This window comes from Cricetulus griseus, chromosome 10, assembly GCF_003668045.3.
Source record: "Cricetulus griseus strain 17A/GY chromosome 10, alternate assembly CriGri-PICRH-1.0, whole genome shotgun sequence".
In the NCBI taxonomy this organism is placed as follows: Eukaryota; Metazoa; Chordata; class Mammalia; order Rodentia; family Cricetidae; genus Cricetulus; species Cricetulus griseus.
In genome coordinates this window covers 30,114,024-30,123,878 of record NC_048603.1, presented here as the reverse complement: position 1 = coordinate 30,123,878, position 9,855 = coordinate 30,114,024, and the positions used below count along the sequence as shown (strand labels likewise).

The following is a 9,855-nucleotide window of genomic DNA, read 5'->3' as shown; positions in this document are numbered from 1 at the left end:
AATAAACAACAGTAGCAAAATTTCAGCTACAAAATAGCAGTGACATAATTTTATAGCGGGGGGGGGGAGGGAGGGGTGTGAGGTGAGGAGGCTCACACAACGTGAGGCACTGTATTAAAGGGTCACAGCATTAGGAAGGTTGAGAACCACCGATCTAGAGGAATGTTTATGTACAATTTTCACAGTCAACTTGAGAGGCGCTACACTCCCGTCTTCTGTTTCCAGAAAGGTTGCTCCGTTTATTCTGCCCTGCTGAGGAAGCCAAGTCTAATTACCATCATTGTCCCCAAGTAATCAATACAAACTCAATTTTTTTTAAAAAAAAGAAAAGCTGGGCCAGGTTTGGGTTGTTTTCTATTTGACCCTCTTATTGACAGCAGGTTGGGGGGTTATCCCACTGAGGAGGACCTAGAGCTAAGACGGTACAGATGCCATAGCCCTAGTCTTAGTGGTGCGGTGAGCATTGAGTTAGCCAGTAACAATAGCACCCTGGGCAGGCTTGGTGCACCGGGCATCAAAACCCCTGCTGTGGACGGTGGATGCTCCTGCCAGCAGGCCTCTGCTGCTTGGTTCTGTGGAACTGCTCTGTGCTCAGCAGGTAACCCAAGGATTGACTCCACAATCCCAGGACCCTCAGGCAAGATACCTAACTCCCTATGCTTCCATTTCCTCCTCTCCAAAGTAAAAGTGAGTGTGAGCATGTGCTTGTCACCTTGGTGATGAAAGCTTGCTGTAACAAAAGAGCAGGGCAATTAGGCCCATGTGCAGATGCAACAAAGCCTAGCAGCCACCAGTAGCAAGGTGATAGGAGCCTGGTAGTGCCATGGTCTTTCCTCTCGATTCTTTTCAGAACAGTTCTGTCTTTTTAAGGACAGTAGCTTCCAAAATCTGCCAAAAAAATCTCAACGTCCCCAAAAAGAGGAAGGACAAGGTAACATGGATAGTCTTTGTCCTTCTCATCACCAGTAAAGACTTGCTTCCAGAAACAGAGATAATTTCACTCTCAACAAAAGTGCTACTGTAAGCTGATGGATGCAGAAGCAGAGATTCACAACTGAGCACTGAGCAGAACTCCTGGAATCCAGTTGTAGAGAGGGAGGAGTGGTGAGCAAAGGGGTCAAGACCATGCTGGGGAAACCCATAGAAACAGCTGACCTGAGCAAGGGGCAGCTCACAGACTGACAGCCAGGGAACCAGCATAGGACCAAACCAGCCCCCCTGAACAAGGGTGTCAGTTGGGAGACCTGGGCAATCTATGGAGCCTCTGGCAGTGGAACCTGTATTTATCCCTAGTGCATGAATAGACTTTGGGAGCCATTCTCCCATGGAGGGATACTGTCTTAGCCTAGATACACGGGGGAGGGCCTAGCCCCTGCCCCAAATAATGGGACAGACTTTGATGATCACCCATGGAAGGCCCCACCCTCCCTGGGGAGTGGATGGGGGGATGGGATGGGGGGTCAGTCGGTGGGGGGCATGGGAGGATGGAAGGGAGAGGGAACTGGGATTGGTATGTAAAATAAGATTGCTTTTAATTTAAATAAAAATTAATTTTTAAAAATTAACTATAAAAATGTTAATCTAGAACAATATTTGAAGCCTGTTCCCTATCTCTCCTCACCCTCTCACGCTTGAGTAAGCTCATTAAATTTGAAATAAACAGAAATGACCATCCATCCTTGATTCTCTCATTCACTCAGGTTTTTTTTTTTTATTATTCATTAACTTTTTTGAGCAGACCCTCAGTTACAAATTAAGAAAACGGCACAGATCCTTGGGGCCTGAAGATCAGCTCCCAGTCTGGTAGCTTGTACAGTTGTACAAGCTGTATGAGGGAAGCTGACTAAGTTTGGGATGTCCAGAGAGACTTATGGGGGCCAGAAGATTTGACGTGGAAGAAGAAATAAAAAGAAGAAATAAAAGGAAGGTCCCAAAGGCCAGAGAGAAGAGCAAACATAAGAGTCTGCATTGCCCAGCGATTTAGGAAGCCAAACAAGGAGCATCAAAGCGTAAGCACGGACTGTGTTGTGGGTCACGTTCCCAGTCTTACTGAGGCCTCATTGTACAAGTTCAGGTTGTGAGTTCATGTAGCGATTGCAGGCAAGGGCATCGCATCCTAACAGGCAGTCTCTCAACAGCAGGCTCCTGGACCGTTCTGTTTCTCCAGCTTAAAATAGTCTTCTTCCAGCTAAGCTTCCAGCACAGGCGCGCGCGAACAGGCTGAGACGTGCACCCTGGAGAAGCCAGGCTGCAGCTGCTCCGACTTCCTCTTGCCTTTCAGCAATGTCACCTCACTCGCTCCGCCAGGGAAGAAGCCAGTTTCCAAGTGATGTCACTGAGCCATGCAGAGCAGGCCTTGTCAAGACTGTTACAAGTCAGGCTCTTTGGCCAGCCAGGGCTGGGAAACGTGAGATACACTGGTTGCGTTCAAGTTCCTACAAGCAGGTGGGACAAGACTGAACATTCTCAGACCGTGAACAAAGCCATGACTAATTCTCCTTTCAGATGCCCTGAATCAGGCCAAGAATCAGAAGGTTTGCTTCTTACCCCGTCTAAGTGAACAGCAGATGCAGGCGTCTGGGCATAGAGTCAAGGAAGAGAAGCACTACTTATTATCCTTGTGGTTCGAAGTGTATAGCTACAGTAAAGCATCCAGCCATGTTCAGTGAGTTCATGCTCTGCACTGGGTACGGCGTGCAGGACAAGTGAGGACAGAGAGCGTTAGGAGCAACCTAGCAGAGGGGTTAACTGGAGGAGACAGAAACGGCCTTGTGGCCAGGAAAGCATGGTTAGGAAACAGCCAGGGAGATGCTGAATAAAGAAAAGACTCCAGTTCTGCAGCACGGAACCGAGAGCCCTCTAAAGATGACAAGATGCCTGTGTTTGGTCTTTATCGCCATTGGGTTGCTAGGAGTTTCCAAGTCCACGCTCCCCCAGTCAGGCCGAACCGTGGCTTGGGGCTGAGACATGCTGGGCCACGACAAACAGATGCACACAGGAGGGTGTCTGCACCTGGAAAACAAAGTAAGAATTGATGTCTAAATGTATTCCCATGAGCTCTTGGTCCCCAGATGGATAGCTGGGAAACCAGCCTGGAACTGATCCAGATCCCATGAACATGGGTGTCAGTGAGGAGACCTTGGAAATCCATGGAGCCTCTTGTAGATCCCAGCATAAGAATGGACTTTGGGAGCCCATTCCACATAGAGGGATACTCCCTGAGCCAAGACACACGGGGGTTGGCCTAGGCTCTATCGCAAAGGCTATGACAGATTTTGAAGACCCCCCCCCACGGAAGGTCTCACCCTCCCTGGGGAGCAGAAAATGGTATGGGATAGGTAGGGTGTTAGTGGGGGGCAGGGGAAGAGGGGAGGGAGAGGGAACTGGGATTGACATGTAAAACAATCCTGTTTGTAATTTAAATTTTAAAAATGGAAGAAAAAAAAATCAATGTATTCCCACCTTTGCTAGAATTGACCGAGTGGGTCTCACTTCCTCATTAAGCAGAGACCTACACAGAGGGTTCCATGGCTGTATTCAAATGAGCAATTCTAAAAGCCGTGATGGGAGTTTAAAAAAAAAAAAAAAGCGCTATGTTTCTTGCACATAACGCATCCAAATAGAGGGTGCTAGGGAGGGTTTGGGGTGAAAGTGGACCTCTAGGATCTTGGAAAATGTTGCAAGACATCAACCAAGGGAGTAGGAAGAAACAAGCAAACAGCAGGAAGAGGGGACATGTCCGGGGAACGGCAGGCAGTGGATTGTGGCTAACACATTGGTAATGACGTTTACAAAGTGCAGTCAGAAAGCGATTGATAACAGGTAGTTTATCAAGGAATAGGCCAGTGACCAGGTTTGCACCAGAGCAGGAGGGACCCACAAGATGCTTCCTACTGAGCTCAGCCAGGCAAAAGAGAGAAAACGGGCCACGTGCACCCCCTCCCTCCTACTTAAACCCTTGTTACACCACTCTGACCACGCCCAAGAGGGCGTGGTCAGCAGTACCTCTAAACAGGATTCCTCCCTACACATTGGCCCCCAGCAGACAGAAACCAAAGCAGAGCATGGGGGCCACGGCAGACACTGAAGGCCCTTGCACTACTCCTCTACAGAAATTCAGTTCTTAGCTGCTTTATACGCTGGCCTTACATATGTAGAAACAGCTCTGTCATTTCCTTTTTTCTTTAAATTGTAATACCAATTGGGGAAGAAAAGAGGGAAAGGAGAAAGTAGAGAGGAGGAAAGGGAGATAAACTTAAAATCGTGGGTTGGGAGAAGAGCACAGAGAATTTCAATCAGGGTCCTCTGACCCACAGCACACACCACCGCTCCTGCGCTCACAGCAGACATCACTAGTAGCCATCACTAATAGTAACAGGCATCACTAATAGATTATGGAGTGATTTCTCACTGGGTCCAGAGATGTAGAGCATTCAAGGAATATAAATTATGCCATTAATGAATGATTTATTCTAGAGCTAAGCAACAAGAATGTGGACTCCCTTTCCGGCCAACAATCAAGTGAGTGTTTATCTGTTTATTTTAACCATTGGCCCTAAAGGTTCACTCCTAAATATCATCAGAATGGGGCCATGAATCCACAGCCACATACAAGTTCCATCCAGGCTTTTCCTTGCAGTGGAATCCAGATCCATCCCTAACATACTAATCAGTGGGAAAAAACTGGGATAGAACTTGTGTCACAATGCCAAATGGCAATGACTCTTTTTCTATTAATATATAGGAAAAGGTATCCATTGGGTAAATACATTGGTGTTTGAAAGTTGGGGGCCCAGCAGTGGAATGAGAGCTTAAGTCTCGTGGCTAGGAATGACAAGCAACGGTCCTCCTGTGGAGGATGGGTGGGAAGCAAGTGATACCCGCAGTAAGAAAGGAGAAGGCAGAGTGCTGAATAGAAAATCCATCTCTCCTTTTGAGTGGGGAGACACAGACCTGCAGCATGGTGACTGGCACTCCTCTATGTCACTGGGTGTGTTTGCACAATGCATTTCACCGCTCGGTGTCTCGGGTTCTCGTGTGGATATAAATGTTACATCATGCACCTCACCTCACAAAGTTTATATGGGATAGCTATGTCTGACTTCTCTCAATAGCGCCCAAATTTTGCATGGATACAGCTTTGGAAGGGACTTCATACCAGGGGCCTCCACAATCCCCCAATCCACAAGGACCGACGTGTGCTTCAGGCTGGTTCACTCAGACACCCTGAGCCCAGGAACACAAATTTAAAAGTCGTGGCTTTATCAGAGCAAAGGCTAGGCCTGAGGGACCTAGCACCGCCATACAACCCATCTGCCTCAGGGGCAGCTCTGGTCTGGCATTATATGGCTTGCCTGTATGCATTTCCCAAAAACATCTTAATATCTATGGGAGTCAATCTTCAACATCCCTGGCTGATACAGGGATCATCAAATAAAGAGATAATATGTGGAAAGTTCTTAGAGAGTGTAAAGAGGGTGGAGTATGCCAGGCATATAGAATTTCCTAGTGTCAGCCATCCGATGGTCAGATTAAGACAGTTGAAGCAGGATTGTTGGGTGTGCCCTCTGTCCCTGGACACAGAACCTCGAATCTGTCCTTAGGGGTGCAGATGGATGCACCATCCTTGTCATGATGGACTCTCCTATCCAGCTGTGAGCAAAAATGAGCCCTTCCCTTGTTAAGTTTCTTTTGTCAAGTGTTCCATCACAGCGTGGAGAAAACTCACTAACACGCCTCAACAGAATAAATATCTTTCACTAAGACCATCCATCTTTCTTCTTTAAGGAAAGTATCAGATTGTAAAAGATATACCATCTCTACAACAAAAAGTAAATCAGACAATTTAATTGGAAACTGTGGAAAAGAAGAAATAACTCCACATCAGATTTTGTTACAGAAAATACATTAGCTGAGAATTTTCCCAAGTGCTCGCAGCATGTTTGCAAGCTGTCCAAACATAGAAAAAGGCATCCGCAGTGCAGTGCTAAAACAAACTAATAAAATAAAACTGCCCAACATTACACAAATATATCCATCCCTGTCAGGTTAGTTGTCAAAATAGATCATTCTTGTCTCTACAAGCCAGGTTGTTTTTGCAAGAACCAAGTCTCCAGTTTCATTATGATAAGAAGGGAAAGAAAGCAACCTCAAGCTCACAGGAAACTCTCTGCCTACTGGCCAGCTTACATGGTGCCAGAAGGCACTATACAGGCTGCTGGAAGAGAAAAGACATCAACCATCCCTCCGAGCACCAGACTCTACTGATCTACTAGCAATAGTGATATGAAGGTTATTATTCTTAATGTTGATTAAAATATAATTACATCATTCCCCAACCACTTTCTGCTTGGTATGGGGGTACTTCACCCTAGTACTGTACATCTGGTCTAAAGCCAATAGCTAGGAATGTCATAGGCCCGGGAGCAGGAGAAACCTACTGTTGCTTTGGCCAATGGACATATTGCCAAACTGCATTCTAAATAGGTGTGTTTGTGTCCACAGATTTGTGCAACTCTCAACTTTTGGCCCGAGATACTTATCTTTGCCGAGGGTAGTGGTGAATGCAGAGCCTCCTAACTGGTCAGTGTACCACGTGTAAGTGACTCTGAGTGCTCAGCTGTGAGTGGTCGCCTATGTCAACCATCCAGGGCTCAGGGAACTTTAGGTAAGAGAAGATGGAAAAGATGTAAGAGCCGGTGAGTGAGAGGCAAGCTTCGAAGCTCTGACATCTGAACAATGCACAGCTGTTGCACACATCAGCTCACAAAAGCTGTGCACCTGCAGAAGGCAGCTCAGGCAACTTTTCGGCATGGATGCGGGAGGGGCCCCGAGGCCCCACCCTTATCAGAAAAGCTATGGGCAGTTGGTGGCTGCTGTGAGAGAGTCCCCTTCCTTTGTGGGTGTGGCTGTTGGTAGGGTTGCCTATGCCCCGGTGATATTCACTCATCCGTGTCCTGTGGGCAGCATTAACCCGAGTCATGTTAGTAATAAAACCTAAAACAAGAGGACATCAAGCAGGGAGGGAGACAAAGGGCTATGAGGGGGGAGGGGGCTTGGGGGGCTGGAAGGAGGTAGAGGATGGAAATGGCTGATTTACAGTGTATAAAGCCGGAGAACTTCCGAAGTTTTTTTTAAAGGGGGGGCAGGGAAAAAAAAGAAAGGGAAGTTTCTGCTTTGCGCGGCATCTCTCTGACCTGTGACAGTGGCAAAGGTCCTGCGTTTTAAGAGAAGGGGATGGGGAAAGATGAGGTTCCCTTCATTTGCTAGATCTTGCTTGATTCCAGGGTTCCTCCTGTAAACCTAGAGCAGCTTCGCCTCTAGGCAGGCAGCCCATCAAAATCTATCCCTGCCGCTCCTGAGAGGAAACCATATGTCAGCCCTGGGCAGAAGCTGCAGGGATCTCAAGAACCGAGGAGTCACGGCTCCGTGAGATTGGAATTAGTTCCAAATACCTTGACTGTAAAAGCTGTCACGGAGCAAGAAGAAAGCAGAGAACAGGACGAGCAGGAGCTTTGAACTGGGTTCTCCAAGGTTAGCCCAGCCAGTGGTCTCCTCCTAGGGCTGCCCCAAGCTGCCACTGCTTTGGGCGGTGGGGAGGAGGTCAAGAGAGGTGTTTTGTTTGCATTTGGCTCCCCCTAGTGGAACAATGAAACTGCACTGAGGGTTCTGTGTCCTCCAAGAGGGGTGTGGACAGTTGGAACTCCCCCTAAGAAGTTCAAACCAGCTGCCAAAGGTGACTGCCTCCTTCATCCTGGAGAACACTGCAGCTGGAAGTGACTTTCACACCTACTGGTTACCCAGCTTTGCAGGACCAAGCAGTGTAGGAAGAAACCAGGTCTCATCTCTGTCTCTCTCGGGTGTTTACACTCTGGAGGGACGGGGCCAGGGCAAGGTAGCAGATGTGCAATGATTAGCAGACAGAATTCGTGAATGTCAAAGACAGACAAGAGGTTACATTGCAACACAGCACGTCTGGGGGAGAGCCTTGAACCCAGGCTGCCTGGCTTCCCCTGTTAGCTCCTCTGCCTCTCGGCTCAATCGGTGACTTTGAATGTGTTTTCCAACAAATACACACTGAACACTCCTGTCTACCGTGCGCTGGTCTAGGCAATAGGGACACATCAGAATAGGTGAAAGGAACGCCTGCCCTTGAGCCAGGCAGTCTTCGTTGGTGGGCTAGAAAATGTCCAAAGCCCGTAGTTTTGTAAGATTAAGTAATGACCGCAGCATCTATGCCTGGCACAAAGCAAAGATGCAGTAATGCCATTGTCCATTTGCCTCATGATGCACCCTGGTGTCCTGATTTTGCTTCAGGGTTTTGTTTTTTTTTTTTTAAAGTTCCTAAGACAAAGGAGCAGCCAGCCTGGGCTGGAAGGGATCCGCTTATTGTGTAACTGGCTGTTAGCTCCAAACATCTAGCAGCCTTCTGAGTGCTTATGAATAGTATACAGGTGGCTGAAGACCAGGAGACCAGAGCTAGATAGTCAAGTTCACACACTTTTACTGGACCCCATCAGTGGTTGGGGAGTTACTGGTGTGTAAATAAGCCAAGCCTATGTCTTTCTCTTTGCTCAGCACATGTTTCCCCTGTGCCTATGGTCCTAATCATCTTGTCCCTCTAATCACGTGCAGGCCATGGTCTCTGTCCCCAGATAGTCATATAGAAGTGACTCTGGGAGGTCTGACCCCTATGGTGATGCTAAGATAGCTTTTACTAGAAAACACCCCTGGGGAGTAGGGAGTACTGTCCATGTTGATAACAGGGTCTCACTTTCAAAAACTCAAAAGAAAGAAGAGTAAGCCAATTAGCAGAGAATGAGGCAGCTTGGGCATTTACCCCTATGACTGATGGCTTCCTCTGAGGTACTCGGGGTCCCTTGAGCCTCTATATTCAACACCGACATGAAGATACAGTGGGTAGGCCTGTGACAAGAGAGAAAGTGGAATAAAGGGGTGGAGAAAAATGAGTGTTTTCAGGATAGTAATTAAACATTATAAACTAGCTTTAACATTGGGCAATTTTCAGGGAGAGGAAACTGTGGTCGGCCTGCAAAATAAATGAAAAATATTTACTAGAAAACAGAAGCATGAGGCAAAGAATAAAAATACTGTGCACCTGGCTCAGGAATTTGAGTTCAAGGTCAGTTTGATGTTGGGATGGGTGATGGGCTATGGTTCTAGTCTTCCTTGGCTCAGGAGGCAATGCCCACCTTCCTCTTTCTCTGGGGTTAGATGAAGTCATATACCTCCCTTCATCACTGAAATGTGAGTGGGGTCATTGTGACTCTCGATGGGCATACTTGAGAACTGGGGCTTGGCTCTCCATGTTCTTCTGGCACAGGTATGAAGGCACCCGTTGGCACATGGCTGCAAAACCCAGATTTCTGAGCCACCACCTGGAAGACACCCAGGGGATTCCCAGGTTCACAGTGGACATCACACAGGTAAGAATAAACGTCTGTATTGCTAAGCCTTGATGTTGTCACTCAGTTACAGAGCATAGCCTAGCCTTTCCTGACTGATATACCATAAGGCTTCAAGGAACCTATTCAACCTCTCTGGGGTTTCATCTGTCATTTATAAGTTGGAGTTACAGCATTATTGGGAGGATAATGGGCTCCCATGCATCTTCAGTGATTTGCCAAATGGTGAATCATTGCACAAATTAAGTCACTCAATTCAACACAGATTCTCTAAGCCTCTTCTACAGTCTAGGTGCCATTTAAGACACTAGACAGTCATAAGCAAGCAATGCCTTTCTACCATTCAGGAGTTCACAGCTTTTGTGCAAATCTCTGTGCTTATTCCCTGCGAATCAAAGGTGAAAATACAGTCGTGGGAAGAACACAACTG

General features: G+C 47.3%; 1 long non-coding RNA gene across 1 annotated transcript; it reads right to left on the bottom strand.

The window, feature by feature from the left end:
- Positions 1-1,696: 1,696 nt before the first annotated feature.
- Positions 1,697-9,033, bottom strand: LOC118239375. The gene is made up of 2 exons (XR_004771337.1): positions 8,840-9,033; positions 1,697-3,012 (listed from the first exon to the last, which is right to left on the bottom strand). It is a non-coding gene; the product is annotated as an uncharacterized LOC118239375 (long non-coding RNA).
- Between the last annotated feature and the right edge of the window lie 822 nt (positions 9,034-9,855).